This window comes from Hyla sarda, chromosome 4 (assembly GCF_029499605.1).
Source record: "Hyla sarda isolate aHylSar1 chromosome 4, aHylSar1.hap1, whole genome shotgun sequence".
Lineage (NCBI taxonomy): Eukaryota > Metazoa > Chordata > Amphibia > Anura > Hylidae > Hyla > Hyla sarda.
Window position 1 is genome coordinate 385,681,727 of NC_079192.1, and position 16,787 is coordinate 385,698,513.

General features: G+C 42.6%; 1 long non-coding RNA gene across 3 annotated transcripts in view; it reads left to right on the forward strand.

Annotated features, from left to right (window-relative positions):
• The window catches only part of LOC130267378 (uncharacterized), a 28,990-nt gene extending 12,550 nt beyond the window's left edge, over window positions 1-16,440 (forward strand). For 2 of the 3 annotated variants that reach the window (XR_008843165.1, XR_008843166.1), the window contains exon 4: window positions 1,963-2,244. This is a non-coding gene — a long non-coding RNA (uncharacterized LOC130267378). Of the gene's footprint in view, window positions 1-1,962; window positions 2,245-16,061 lie in introns of those variants that run through there. The other variant, XR_008843167.1, reaches the window with a different exon arrangement.
• Window positions 16,441-16,787: the final 347 nt, after the last annotated feature.

The following is a 16,787-nucleotide window of genomic DNA, read 5'->3' on the forward strand; positions in this document are numbered from 1 at the left end:
AATAATACTGGTCTATAATGGGGCAGATGTCCCTTTGGCCCCCTTAAGTTCCAGGGCCCTGGTGCGACTGGTGCGACTGCTACATGCGTACAAAAAAATTGTGTGCGATTAATCTGATAGAATCGCACAGTCACAGTCATGCGTAATCATGCGACTTACATAGACATCAATAATAAAAAAATCGGACACGATTTCGATCAGATTTTGAATCTGGACGAAAAATTGTGGTCAACCACGATTTTACCTTCGATCTTAAATTGTGCAAAATCAGATGCAGATCAAAACTGATGCATTTGTTTTCTATCATTAATGAATGGAAGTCAGTGCATATGACTTGGCATGCAGATTTGTACGATTGCAAAGTTAAAGATCGTGAGAAGAAGTAAGATGGTAAAATCGTGATGTCAATGCACCCTTAGCTTGTGAATGGGAGTTCAGCTGCAGTACCTCATCTTGGCCACTACACAATGAATGAAGCTGCTTGATGATCAGCGAGAGGTCAGCTGAGCAAATCTTCTGAGGTTAATTTTGGATCTGATTCAAAATATCTGTCAGATTTATTTTAGATTCATTTGGGATTTCAAAGTATCCTGATTACCCTGCAATTTACTACAAAAAATGCGCAAGAGCAGGGACTCCTATCAAAGACAGGAGTCTCCATTTCTGTACTGTATGATGAGCAGCTGGGATAAGTGCAAAGTGTGCCTGGCCCAGTGGAAGCCATGATGCATATAGTAAAACAAATCTGAAATTAACACCAAAAAGTTTTAAATCCTGATTCTTTTGTAAAATTTTGACTTGATCTATTTAGTGCCAAAGGAATTTAATTATGTTTAGTTGGCATGCCACCAGTCAGATAGCCTATCCTGAGAAAAAGCCATCAATCAAAAAGTGCTTCAAGTTCAAGTCCAAGTGTGGAAGATTTTGTGAGAATTCTGCAAGAATTTTGTGTAAAGTACAGTAAAGTATGACATTTTTTTTTGTCTCTGATAAAAAAAAAAACCTTTTTAATTAGAAACAGTGACTTGAAACATAGGCTTCAATTCATTGTCCACAAGATACTGTGAAACCACTCCATCACAGATGACATCTTTGAGACCATTCCTAATCTAGACCAGATTTTTAAATGAAAAATTTTCACATAAAATTTGGACCTAATCTGATAAGCACCAAAGGAATTTGCTTATGTCTATCTGTAATGGGTCATGGCAGTTGGAGGATGACGTGAGCAATGCCAGGGAGTGGAGTCTAAGGTGCCGCTGGTTTTCACCAGAGCCGCCGCAAAGTGAAATGGTCTTGCTGCGGCTGGCGGCACCCAGGTCCCTACCCCTGGCATGACTCGAACACAGGTTGTTGGGATGTGGCGTGGCACAGAAGGAAACTGGCAAGACGTGGTCAAGGTAGCAGTAGGTCAGGGCAGGTGGCACAGGTGCAGCGGCAGACAACGAACAAGGATCTGGTAAACAGAAATCAGGAACACAGAAACACAGTAGCTTTCTCTAGGGCACAAAGGCAACAAAGATCCGGCAGGGATACAAGGGAGGAGCAGGTACTTATAACAAGAGCACAAGTGAATACACTTAATTAAATTAGTACAGGCCCTTTAAATGTAAGAGCTCAGGCGTGCGCGTGCCCTACGAGGCAGGGGCACGCGCACTGGTGCTGCAGGAACAGAAAGATCAGGGAGGTGAGTGACGGGCTGCGATTCACATGCGGGCGCGTCCCGCGATGCGAATCCCAGCCCCACCGGCAGCGGGGACATGACAAGAGAGCGCTCACGGCCGGCGTGTCTCGCCGGAACGCAGATGTTACACTATCCGGAATGCCACCGATCAGATATTGATGGCCAGTCCTAAGGATAAAAATGTTCAGGTTCAGATGTAGAAGTTTTATGAGAATTCTCAATGGAAATCCACAAGAATTGCGTAAAATACCATATAATTTTTTTAACTTTATCAACAGGTACCGGAAAACATTTGAAATTCTCAGTTTGCTCATACTGTTGGAGAAATGTGATCATTTTCACTGAGGTAATACGTAAGATAAAATCCATAACAAATGCTGCAAAAATAAAAAATAAAAATTTGCTATGGATTGAGGGAAAAATCCAGTATGTAAATTGTCTGTGGCGTCCACACCCGGCCTAATGCAGTCTTAGTTTATGGATTAAGTGAAGCAATTATCTTGTTAGAATCATAAACATCATTAATAGCTTGTGCTACCAAAAAGACATATGAGATGACCCAAATACACCAGACTCATATACGCTGGAAATATCATCTCACCCAATAACAACTTGTGCAATTAGTCCATTATGTCTTTGATTAATGAGACATATATACTCCTTCATGGTAGAGAACCACATTTCATCGGGATAACCGGAGGATTCATTCTGGGACTGGATAAAAGTTATTCAGCCTTCCATCCATTTTCACTCCCAAAAGACAGATCAGACTGCCTGGTATGTGGTTTTCTATACTTAGACTTGTTTTATGTTAATTTATGTCCGGAAATCTGTGAACAGGTGTTTGAGGGTATACTTAGAACAGGAACAAATCTGTATAGCTTTACGGTAAATTTACTTATTTACCATGTTATACTTAAAGGGGTACTCCACCCCTAGACATCTTAGGATGTGGGATAAGATGTCTGATTGCAGGGGTCCCACCACTGGGGACCCCCGCGATCTCGACTGCGGCACCCCAGACAACAAATGCACAGAGCAAACTTTGCTCCCTGCTGGATGACTGGCGATGCGGGGCGGAGGCTGGTGACATCACAGTCACACCCCACTCGTGATGTCATGGCCATGCCCCCTCAATGCAAATCTATGGGAGAGGGCGTAATGGCCGTCACGCCCCCTCCCATAGACTTGCATTGAGGGGGCATGGCTGTGACGTCACAAGCGGGCATGACTGTGACGTCACGAGCCTCCGGCACTACACCCGATGCTCTAAATGAACACCGGATGCAGCAGGGAGACCCCTGCGATCAGACGTCTTATCCCCTATCCTTTGGAAGGGGGGATAAGATGTCTAGGGGCGGAGTACCCCTTTAAATTTGGGAAGATATGTTCTAGGGTGTTAATGAAAAATATGGGTGACTTCACTTTTTAAACGTCAAAACAAGCTAGTTGTCTAGTAAAGACAGTTCCTGTCTATAGAAATGTTATAGACAGCATCTCTCAGACCCCTTTCTATGCTCTCTAAGACCGGACCTTACTGTGATGACTTATCCTGATGAATGGCCATTATGCTCTGCTACATGTCTGGCCAGACACGGCTAACGCTAACCCCGGCAAAATCATCAGGTTTTCCGGACATGGACATAGCTGATTTCCTTCAATATAAAAACAATTGTCTATTATAATGAAAAACATGTTTCCTTAGACACAGTGACTTGAAATATAGGCTTCAATTCATTGCTCATGAGGCGCAGTGAAACCTCCTGAACACAGATTACATCTTTGAGATGACCATTCCCAGGGCCGGATTAACGTAGGGGCGGATGGAGCTGCCGCTCCAGGCCCCTACGTTAAAATAGGCCCAGCGAATAGCATGGGCGGCCCGCGACAGCTTTATTTACAGAAAAAGAGGGCTGGCCATGCAGAGGAGGCTCTTTCATTAGGCCACCGCCTAAGGCCTCGCTCTGACTCCTGACCAAAGCTCAAGCTCAAGTGGTCTAATGGAAGAGCCGCTCCTGGGGCTGCTGAGTGTGCCGTGCGCAGACACGTCCCCTATGTCCCCGCCCCGGAGCACGGGAGAAAGAAGGAGCGCAGGAGAAAAGAGCGCCGGCCCTCAGCACCATCACGTCGTCCGTTGCTGCCTGATTCAGGTGCCCCCTCAGTGACCTCAGCTATCCCCTCCCCCCCCCCCCAGCACAGGGAGCATGGAGAAGTTCGCGCCTCCCTGCTCTGAAAAGTTCTTGTCTTCATTCCCCTGAGACCTGCCTGCGTGGAAGATAAGAAGAACTGTGCCGGCGGGGGGCGGAGGTCATCTGTTATGCAGTTAGTAGTCCTGTTGAGGTAAGGATGCCTTGATGGGTTCTCATTTTGTCCGGTGGTAATCCCCCAGTGTTTTCAAAACAGTGAACCTCCAGCTGTTGCAAAACTACAACTCCCAACATGCTCCCAACGGCTGTCTGGGCATGTTGGGAGTTGTAGTTTTGCAACAACTGGAGACTCACTGTTTGGAAAACGCAGATACTGTAGATAGATATTAGATTAGATAGATATGAGATGGATAGATAGATATGAGATAGATAGATAGATATGAGATAGATAGATAGATAGTAGATAGATAGTAGATAGATAGATAGATATGAGATAGAGAGATAGATATGAGATAGATAGATAGATATGAGATAGATAGATAGATAGTAGATAGATAGTAGATAGATAGATAGATAGATAGATATGAGATAGATAGATATAGATAGATAGATATAGATAGATATGAGATAGATATAGATAGATATGAGATAGATATAGATAGATATGAAATAGATATAGATATGAAATAGATAGTTAGATAGATATGAGAGAGAGATATGAAATGGATAGATAGATATGTGATTATCTATCTTTCTATGCTTCCCAACAGTCTGCCTCCAGCTGCTGCAAAACTACAACTCTCAGTATGTCCGGACAGCTGAGTTGTAGTTTTGCAACAGCTGGAGACACCTCGGGTGGGAAACACTGATCTGTCTATCTAGCACCTATCTATCTATCTCATATCTATCTATCTCATCTATCTACTTGTATCTGTATATATCTATCTCATATCTATCTATTTATCTGTGTTTCCCAACCAGGGTGCCTCAAGCTACTGCAAAACTACAACTCCCAGCATGCCTAAAGAGCCTTTGGCTGTATGGGCATACTGGGAGTTGTAGTTTTGCAACAGATAAAGCTCCCCTGGTTGGGAAACACTGATCTATCTATCTATCTTGGCTCAAGGCCAAAAGGGGTTGTGTCCCAAAGGAGTTAAAATATAGATTTTTTGTATTGCACATGGATGGATGGATGGATGGTGGCCCCATGAGTTGTCAGTGCACCCCTACACCGCAGTATGTAAACACAGACAGTGTTTGGCAGTGCAGCCGCAGTGAAGGCGTGCAGCAGCCTCCTGTGCCTTTTCCCCCAGCACCATGCTCCACTACTCTGTAGCAGCCGGCTACAAAAACATTACAGTCATGATAACACTGACCATGCCCTGGCCGACCCATGCCACCCATGATACCCATCATGCTATATGCCCTCCCTACTACTATGTGCAGTGCCACACTGACGCTGTACTGTGACATCACTGCTTAACCCTGTACTTTGCAGCATGGCCTCCCCCTGTACTGTGATATTACTGTGTATATTAACCCTGTACTGTGATATTACTGTGTATATTAACCATGTACTGTGATGGTGCTGTGCATGTTAACCCTGTACTGTGATTTACAGTACAGGGTTAATATGCACAGTGACATCACAATACATGGTTAATATATACCGTGACATGCCAGTACAGGGTTAATATGCACAGTGATGTCACAATACACTGTTAAAGGGGCTATCTGGCTAAAGGGTTTTATTTTCAGAATTATGCCTATATCTAGTATATAAAAAAATAAACCTGTACTCACCTCCAGCGCTCCTATGGGGCCTCCGGTGTCCTGCTCCGTTCCCTGAGTGCAGGATCGGATCACCATGGGAGGACTGCTGAAAATGATGTGGGGCCTCATGTTCTCATTTCGCCTAAGGCATCACAAAGTCTAGAGCCGCCTCTGCGGCCATGTGATGTCCCAGGGCAGTCCTGTTTCCTTACCTACGGCCCTGGGTGGTTAGGTGGACAGCGGGCTGCTTAACCTATTGACCCGCGTGCCCCACGTGACATCAGTGTAGCATAGGAGGCTCCTCCCCATTTCTAGAAAAAGCAGCGTATGTGCTGCATTTTAGTTCAGCTAAGATTGAAGTATTAGACCGCAGTTTCTGCTGCTTGCCTGAGGTCCCACCGGCGGTCTCTGCCTCTGTAGTCTCCCCAAAGGTACCACCAGTCCACCAGGTATGAACTTACCTGCCATTCAGGTACACAGAAAAACTAGGTGACAATTTCTCACCTAGATTTTCCATGTTCCTGAATGGCATGTCTGCTTATAGTAGCTGAGCTATATACCATTCAGAAGCCAAGAAAAGCTAGGTGACAATTTCTAACCTAGCTTATTTCATTCTACTGAATGGCATATCTGCTTATCAAAGCTCAGCTATTATAAATAGATTTACCTATAACTTTTAGTCAAATCTGTATATAATAGCTGAGCTATGAAAAGCAGATATGCCATTCAGGAGCCCAGAAAAGCTAGGTGATAATTTCTCACCTAGCTTTTTCATGCTCCTGAATGGCATATCTGCTTATATGGGCCCCCATAAAAGTGATTTTTATTTTTTATAGCTGAAGAACAGATTCTATACAGATATGCAAAGTTTCCATACGGTATCATATACTCATTTATCCTGGTAATTTTATGTGCTTAAAACATGTGACGAATGCGCTTTATTTGTGTTAAACAAAATTTTTTTATGTTGAGTTTTCATTTTATATATTTCTTCAAAAAGGCCCATCAAAATCTTCAGCACCAGGCCCATGATGCTCTTAATCCGGCCCTGACCATTCCTGGTCTAGACCAGATTCTTTATGTGTAAAATTTTCAATACCCATTAATCCTATGTACAGATGTAGTGGTCACCAATATGATTGGTGGGGCACTATTCTGTTTCCGTGAAATACTAAGCTATTGGTGTAGTGGACTATATTCATTTCCCTTCAGGCCAATGGCTCTTGAGATCAGTAGTGAAGTTCTAAAGCGGTTAGTCAGTGATGCATACCGTACTGTATCCGTCACCACTCACCTCCCATTACCCTGGCTGTGTCCAAGAGCTGGCCTGGCAAATGTGACACAAAGGCGCTTGGGTAATACAGAATTGTATGCATCGCTGCCTAACTCTCCGCCTGTAGTGCTACTATGATCTGTATGATGGTCCTCTTCTTTGGAAACACTGCCCTTCTAGATTTCTACTACCCAGTTAATATGAAGCGGCTATTTCTACCTATCTATCTGCCTAGCTAATATAGGAGGCTACCCATTAAGCTATTATGGGGATCTATTTACTACCTACGAGTCTTGTCAATATAGGCTACCTACTTAGCTATTATGGGAACTACCTACCTAGGTAATTTGGGAGATTATCTACTATATACATAGCTAATAAGGGGGCTACATATTACCTATGTAGTTAATGTAGGTGCTACCTACCAACTACCTTATACGAAGGGGCTACCTAGAAAACATGTTAAAGGGGTTATCCAAGAATAGAAAAACAGAGTTACTTTTGATCAAAAATTGCTCCTTGTCTGTCTCCAGGTTGGGTGTGGTTCTGCAACTCTGTTCCATTGAAGTGAATGGAGCCAAGTTGTAAAACCAAACCCAACCTGGAAACAGACTTGGAGCTGTTTTTGAAAGAAATTAGTTGTGTTTTTCTATTTCTGACTAACCTTCTTAAATGTTTCACTTATTTTTGTTTTCATAGTATTAGTTGTCAATAAAATGAGTTAAAAAATAGTTGCGACTGTGGAAGGTTGGTGGGTGGAGGGTGGGGGCTCATACAGTATGTAGGCTGGTGGGGTTTGTGTTCCAAGGCTGCTTAAAGGGGTACTCCGGTGGAAAAACATTTTTTTTTCTTTTTTAAATCAACTGGTGCCAGAAAGTTAAACATATTTGTAAATTACTTTTATTAAAAAATCTTAATCCTTCCTGTATTTATTAGCTGCTGAATACTACAGAGGAAATTCTTTTCTTTTTGGAATATTCTCTGATGACATCACAAACACACTGCTCTCTGTTGACATTATAATAATAATAAGTCTTTATTTATTGTTGTCCTTAGTGGGATTTGAACCCAAGGCCCCAGCACTGCAAGGCAGCAGCGCTAACCACACCGCCACCATTAGCATACATCTGCTATGCACGGTTGCTAAAATGGACAGAGATGTCAGTAGAGAGCGCTGTGGTTGTGATGTCATCAGTGTTCCAAAAAGAAAGGCATTTCCTCTGTAGCATTCAGCAGCAAATAAGTACTGGAAGGATTAAGATTTTTTAATAGAAGTAATTACAAATATGTTTAAATTTTTGGCACCAGTTGATTTAGAAAAGATAGAACATTTGTTTTCACAGGAGGGAGAAATAATTTTTTAGGGAAAATCTGTGTCTTTGTTCCACAACAACTGGTCTGCTGGTTATAATAGTCTGTGGACGGTATTATCCATACCCAGCAGTCCATTCCTAATAGTATTTGAGAGAGAGTCTTTTTGCAATTAGTGGTTTAGTACACAATCACTGTGTTCTTCAGCATTGTTGTGTAATGCTGGTGTTGTGGGCATTTTTTTTCTTTTTTAAGCGTACAGTAGCACATTTTTCTGCCATCATAAGTGCATACCACATACCTACATCTAATTGGTGTACAATTTTGTACCTGTTAATCTGTCAAGGGCCTATATACTGTGACAATCAAGGCAAAAGTAATCACCGGCTGGTGTTTTACTAAAAAAATGTTTTAAGTGTACAGTAGCGCATTTTTCTGCCCTCATGAGTGTATGCCACATACCTGCATCTAAGTGGTGTACTATTTTGTACCTGTTAATCTGTCAAGGGCCTACATACTGTGAAAGTCCAGGCAAAAGTCATCACCGGCTGTTGTTTTACCTCAGTGCTTTTTTAAGCGTGCTGTAGAGCATTTTTCTGCCCTCATAAGTGCATACCACAAACCTACATCTAAGTAGTGTACTATTTTGTACCTGTTAATCTGTCAAGGGCCTAGATACTGTGAAAGTCCAGGCAAAAGTACTCACCGGCTGGAACTTTTACTCAGATACTTTTTAAGTGTACTGTAGCGCATTTTTCTGCCCTCATAAGTGCATACCACATACGTACATCTAAGTAGTGTACTAATTTGTACCTGTTAATCTGTCAAGGGCCTAGATACTGTGAAAGTCCAGGCAAAAGTAATCACCTGCTGGTGTTTTACCCCAGTGCTTTTTAAGCGTACTGTCGAGCATTTTCTGTCCTCATAAGTGCATGCCACATACCTACATCTAAGTAGTGTACTTTTTTGTACCTGTTAATCTGTCAAGGGCCTAGATACTGTGAAAGAACAGCCAATAGTACACACCTGCTGCTGTTCTCGACAAATACTGTTTTAAGCGTAGTGAAGCATATTGTACTCCCCTCATATACGCAATAAGTATGTCAGGCAGAGTACTGTCAGGATGTGCACAAAGGAGTGGCAGAGACCTGCCACCTCCAGACTGCCTCATTCAGCCACCATAGGGTCTCCTCATGCTTCAGCCAACTCCAGGCTGTGCCATTCAGCCACTATATGGTATACTGATGCTTCAGCCAACTCCAGGCTGTGCCATTCAGCCACTATATGGTATCCACATGTTTCAGCCACCTCCAGGCTGCCACAAACTCCACAAACCACAAACTCCAGGCAGTCCTTCAGCCACTATATGGTCTCCTCACACTGATGCCACCTCAAGGCTCTGTCATTGTGCTGCCATGTGAATCCTTGTTTGATTTGGTCCTTTGTACCCACATGCCGGGGCCCGGGACACTAAAACTCAGGAGTTAAAATATCAATTTCAAAATCCTCGATTTAAATAAAAAAAATCTCACATTTCCTTGTGGTTCTGTAAACTCCAGGCTTTGCCATTCAGACACTATATGGTCTCCTCATGCTTCAACCACGTCCAGGCTGTGTCATTCAGCCACTATATTGTTTCCTCATGATTCAGCCACCTCCAGGCTGTGCCATTCTGTCACTATATAGTCTCCTCATGCTTCAGCCACCTCTAGGCTGTGCCATTCAGCCACTATAGGGTCTCCTCATGATTCAACCACCTTTTAGTCTGTGTCATTCAGCCAATATATGGTTTACTGATGCTGCTAGACCTGGTCTTGGGTCTAAATTTTTTTATGGCAGCACAAGCTACCATAAATGCTCAATTTCAATTTCAAAATTCATATTTTAATCTTAGGGATTTTGAAGCCCTAGTGTCTACTCATGCTGCCGCCTGCTCCAGGCTGGAACTTTTACTCAGATACTTTTTAAGTGTACTGTAGCGCATTTTTCTGACCTCATAAGTGCATACCACATACGTACATCTAAGTAGTGTACTAATTTGTACCTGTTAATCTGTCAAGGGCCTAGATACTGTGAAAGTCCAGGCAAAAGTAATCACCTGCTGGTGTTTTACCCCAGTGCTTTTTAAGCGTACTGTCGAGCATTTTCTGTCCTCATAAGTGCATGCCACATACCTACATCTAAGTAGTGTACTTTTTTGTACCTGTTAATCTGTCAAGGGCCTAGATACTGTGAAAGAACAGCCAATAGTACACACCTGCTGCTGTTCTCGACAAATACTGTTTTAAGCGTAGTGAAGCATATTGTACTCCCCTCATATACGCAATAAGTATGTCAGGCAGAGTACTGTCAGGATGTGCACAAAGGAGTGGCAGAGACCTGCCACCTCCAGACTGCCTCATTCAGCCACCATAGGGTCTCCTCATGCTTCAGCCAACTCCAGGCTGTGCCATTCAGCCACTATATGGTATACTGATGCTTCAGCCAACTCCAGGCTGTGCCATTCAGCCACTATATGGTATCCACATGTTTCAGCCACCTCCAGGCTGCCACAAACTCCACAAACCACAAACTCCAGGCAGTCCTTCAGCCACTATATGGTCTCCTCACACTGATGCCACCTCAAGGCTCTGTCATTGTGCTGCCATGTGAATCCTTGTTTGATTTGGTCCTTTGTACCCACATGCCGGGGCCCGGGACACTAAAACTCAGGAGTTAAAATATCAATTTCAAAATCCTCGATTTAAATAAAAAAAATCTCACATTTCCTTGTGGTTCTGTAAACTCCAGGCTTTGCCATTCAGACACTATATGGTCTCCTCATGCTTCAACCACGTCCAGGCTGTGTCATTCAGCCACTATATTGTTTCCTCATGATTCAGCCACCTCCAGGCTGTGCCATTCTGTCACTATATAGTCTCCTCATGCTTCAGCCACCTCTAGGCTGTGCCATTCAGCCACTATAGGGTCTCCTCATGATTCAACCACCTTTTAGTCTGTGTCATTCAGCCAATATATGGTTTACTGATGCTGCTAGACCTGGTCTTGGGTCTAAAATTTTTTATGGCAGCACAAGCTACCATAAATGCTCAATTTCAATTTCAAAATTCATATTTTAATCTTAGGGATTTTGAAGCCCTAGTGTCTACTCATGCTGCCGCCTGCTCCAGGCTGTGTCATTAAGCAACTAATGGTTTAGTGATGCTGCTGAGCCTGGGACATTACCTTAAAAGGTTTATGGTAGCACTAGCTACCATACATCTTCAATTTAATTTAAAAAATAATATTTTAATTTTAGGGATTGTGAGGCCCTATTGTCTCCTCATGCTGTCAACACTTCAAGGCTGTGTCATTCAGCCACTATATAGTCTCCTCATGCTGCCAACACCTCCACGCTGTGTCATTCAGCCACTATATGGTCTCCTCATGATGCCAACACCTCCAGGCTCTGTCATTGTGCCGCTCTGCGGCAGTGATTCTAATAGCGATGTCTGTAATCTGCATGTCATACTGAATAAAAGTATTATTTCACTACCCCAGCACACTCCATATGCATGTTAAAACAAAACAAAGTGTTCTACACACCTATTGAGGCTCTATGTAGGCCAGAAATAGCCGTTTTTAATATGCAGGGTGGGCCATTTATATGGATACACCTTAATAAAATGGGAATGGTTGGTGATATTAACTTCCTGTTTGTGGCACATTAGTATATGTGAGGGGGGAAACTTTTCAAGATGGGGAGGTGACCATGGTGGCCATTTTAAAGTTGGCCATTTTGAATCCAACTTTAGTTTTTTCTATAGGAAGAGGGTCATGTGGTACATAAAACTTATTGGGAATTTCACAAGAAAAACAATGATGTTGTTTTGGTTGCTTGGTTTTAATGTAACTTAATTTTTTCATGAGTTATTTACATGTTTCTGACCACTTATAAAATGTGTTCAATGTGCTGCCCATTGTGTTGGATTGTCAGTGCAACCCTCTTCTCCCACTCTTCACACACTGATAGCAACACCGCAGGAGAAATGCTAGCACAGGCTTCCAGTATCTGTATTTTCAGGTGCTGCACATCTCGTATCTTCACAGCATAGACAATTGCCTTCAGATAACCCCAAAGATAAAAGTCTAAGGGGGTCATATCGGGAGACCTTGGGGGCCATTAAACTGGCCCACAATGACCAATCCACTTTCCAGGAAACTGTTAATCTTGGAATGCTCGGACCTGACACCCATAATGTGGTGGTGCACCATCTTGCTGGAAAAACTCAGAGAACGTGCCAGCTTCAGTGCATAAAGAGGGAAATACATCATCATGTAGCAATTTCGCATATTCAGTGGCCTTGAGGTTTCCATTGATGAAGAATGGCCCCACTATCTTTGTACCCCATATGCCACACCATACCATCAATTTTTGTGTTCGAAGAGTCTTGGCGGGATCTATCCTATGTGGGTTAGTGTCAGACCAACAGCGGTGGTTTTGTTTATTAGCTTCACCATTCACATAAAAGTTTACCTCATCACTGAACAAAATCTTCTGTCCTGTTCCAATTTTAGTTTTGCCCATTCTGCCGCACCTGAAATTATGGATACTGAAAGCCTGTGCTAGCATTTCTCCTGCGGTGTTGCTATCAGTGTGTGAAGAGTGGGAGAAGAGGGTTGCATTGACAATCCAACACAATGGGCAGCACATTGAACACATTTTATAAGGGGTCAGAAACTTGTAAATAACTCATGAAAGAATAAAGTTACGTTAAAACCAAGCACATCATTGTTTTTCTTGTGAAATTCCCAATAAGTTTGATATGTCACATGACCCTCTTCCTATTGAAAAAACAAAAGTTGGATTCAAAATGGCCGACTTCAAAATGGCCACCATGGTCACCGCCCATCTTGAAAAGTTTCCTCCCTCACATATACTAATGTGCCTGAAACAGGAAGTTAATATCACCAACCATTCCCATTTTTTTAAGGTGTATCCATATAAATGGCCCACCCTGTAGATTCACCGCAAATAAATTAGACCCAAAAACACATTTTTTGGCGGATAATTCGGCGAATTGTCCGAATCAAATTTTTCAAAGGTTTGCACATCTTTAATGATTTTATAATGGGAAAACCATTCTGCAAAATGTCTTTTGTCACCTATAAAAGAGAAATTAAATACTACAGAAGTTGCCAAAGTAAGAGTTTCCAAGAATTGAGGTGGATTGAGTTAGACATCTACACTGCACAATGGTTCTGGTCATTCACCAAAGAGAAACATGATTTGTGCTATGTTTGCTAAGCAAAGTTGATAACTTTGGATGGCATTTAGGTTTCTACAAACTTGGTAGATTGGCTATTACAATATATCACAATCTAGGGGTTCATCTTCATCTCATGAAGTGAAGTCAACATGAGCTGAAGAGACATTAACCTTTTCATTCTAGCAATGGGTTGTGGTCACCCCCACTTGTAACACGAGAAGCCCTGTCTGTTTGGCATACAAGCTGTCTATGGCAATGGACGTAGACTTTAAGAGGCTTAATGAGGTTTTTGCATGCCATATATACAGCCTATATGGAGATGACTAATACAGATGTTGTCTATGCGAGTAGACACACTTCAACACAAATGGATTGATATCGACACCCTCATGAAAACACCACTCGAGACAGCAAGCAGATGCAGTCAGACACCAAATTGATACAAATATTGGTCAGATTCTCAAGTTAATGGTTAATGATCGGCAGATCCTACTGGTTGATCAATAGAAAGACAGAGAGGCAGACGCACAGAAGACACGGATATAGCAGAATGATTAATGTTCAGTTATTGTAGGTAGAAAGAACGGGAAGACAGACAAGAGAGATCCTTAAAATGATAGATAGCGAGTGTGAAAGAGATGGACAGATCCAGAAGCAGACAGACCATAACAAAGAATGATGTATTAATACTTAATATAGATAATATATAGGAACATTATGGGCACTTTGTAGCAATGCAGTAACCCTTTCGGATTATAAGATCATGGCGGGAGCTGAAGAATTGAAGTCAGAAGGGCACAACTCATTTTGCTTGAACACAAACAATCCAATTGATATTGCCTTACCTCATAGTATAATAAATGCTTCTCAGGATATAAAATTAATGTACTGGCCATAAAAGTGAATAATAGTATCTTGTGGATAGCTGATATTGAGCTACTGGATCCTGTGAAGTGTAGTAGCTCCAAATGACAACTACATCTTTACTATATTGACAATTTCAGCTCAACTACATCTGTATAACAATGTCAGGCTGTACTAGAACTACTGTATGTGCAGAGCACTATACAACAAAGTGTTAATCATTCAGGGATGTAGCAGAGCTGAATTTACCAGTTACCTGTTGTAGACTGAGAATTCTGTATTAAGAAGTAGTCCTGCGGAAACCACCAAAAATACAAAGAGTTTTATACAAAGTTTAATTTAAAGGGGTACTCTGCTGCTCAGCGTTTGGAACAAACGTTTCCGAACGCTGGAGCCGGCACTGGGAGCTTGTGACATCATAGCCCTGCTCCATTTAGGGGGCAGGGTGTTACATAATGAGGGGGCGGGGCTATGATATCACAAGCTCCCGGCGCAGGCTCCAGCATTCGGAATAGTTTGTTCCTAACGCTAAGTGGAGTACCCCTTTAAGGTCAATGCTGCTCCATCAGTGCGCCATTTGTTATATTTACAGGACAATGCTACAATACTAATTATTCACAATATTAGAAACCACTAAGTTGTGGGACCACATGCTATTGGTAAGGTCACAGAACTCCTCTGTAAATAATGATATACTAAATAATTTATAGTAGGAGCTATATTATCCTGTATAATGCATGCCTCAGCTGCTGCAGAACATTTTATTTTTCAAGTCGAAGGTCTATTGCAGCTAAATGTACTATAATTCTAGCAACACTGCCCTGTAACAGTGCCAGCCACAATTCCTACCTTGACTGTGGTGCAAACAACAATGCAGTAAACAGAGTTAAAGGGGTACTCCACTGCCACAACGTTCGGAACATTTTATTCTAAATGTTGAGTGCGGGCGCCGGGACTCGTGACGTGATGGCCATGCCCCCTCAAGTTATCATGGCACGCCCTCTCAATGCAAGTCTAGGGGAGGTGACGTGACGGCCGTCACACCCCCTTCCACAGACTTTCATTGAGGCGGTGTGGTGTGATGTCATGAGGAGGCATGGCCATCACGTCACAAGTCCTGGCACCTGCACACAACTTTTGGAACAAAACGTTCCGAACACTGAGGTGATGGAGTACCCCTTTAACAATAGTGCCCCTTTAACAGATGCATGTACACTTTTTAGCCTAATAACAGGGGTAGGTACAGTTTTCCCCCTAAAACAGGTACATGTACATTTTTTTACCCTATAACAGGTACAGGTAAACCTTTCTCCCCTGTAACAGGTGATGGAACACTTTTCTCCCCTATAACAGGTGCAGTAAGGTGTAGGTACTACTGTAAATTGTAATTTAGGATCGGAAAGTTAATTAGATTTTTAAATGACTTCTGTTAAAATTGAATCCATCCAGTACGTACCAGCTGCTGTATACTCTACAGGAAGTTGTGTAGTTCTTTCCAGTTGACCACAGTGCTCTTTGCTGCCACCTCTATCCATGTTAGGATCTGTCTAGAGCAGAAGAGGTTTGCCAGGGGGGATTTGCTCCTACTCTGGACAGTTCTTGACACGGACAGAGGTGTACGCAGAGAGCACTGTGGTCAGACTTGAAAGAACTACACAACTTCCTCTGGAGCATACAGCAGCTGATAAGTACTGGAAGAATTATATTTACAAATATGTTTAACTTACTGACACCAGTTGATTTTATTTTTTTTCCTATAGAGTACCCCTTTAAGAACAGTGACCAGCAGCATCTGCGAAACAGTCCTGCAACAAACCTACGGACTACTGTGTTGTGGCAGCCAGCTTGGAAAAGCCCAGCTGTAGACAGTCTCTCTCTCTTGCTGCTCGCTTTCAGTATAGTTTCTTATTTAATAAAGTGGGATCTGTCTGCGGCAGTCACACAATAGAGCGTATGCATTACAGCAGGTGTTGCCTCCACATTCTCAGTAATGGTAGAAGTCTCGTTTGTTCCTTCCCGTCTCTTCGCCACGTTCCTCCATGCTGGGAGTAAGACAGGCAGAATTTATCGTCACCATTTTTTCCCAGTGTAAGCAGCATTAATACGCATTGTGGAAATGTAATAACTTCAATAATTGCAGCAATTACTGGTCCCTCCTATTGTTACTCCTGTTTCGTTCTCACACATTTTCACGGCTTTTTTTTACTGAAATGAAGGCTAAGAGGTAATGGTGAATTGACCCGACAGCTCCCAGGGGTCTCGTATTCGTCTTCCTTAGTCAAAGAGAAAATGTCGGCATGCTGCAGTTGTAGTTTTTCATACACAGTGTTTAAAATATAACCTTTCAACCGGGGAAGAGGGGGAACGGATTTTAGGATACAGTGGGTTTTGGTAATTAAAACTAAATTAAAATTAAAAATGTCCAGGCATGGTGGGAGTTGTGGTTTGGCAACAGCTGTGACACCCTGGTTGGGAAACACTGGCCT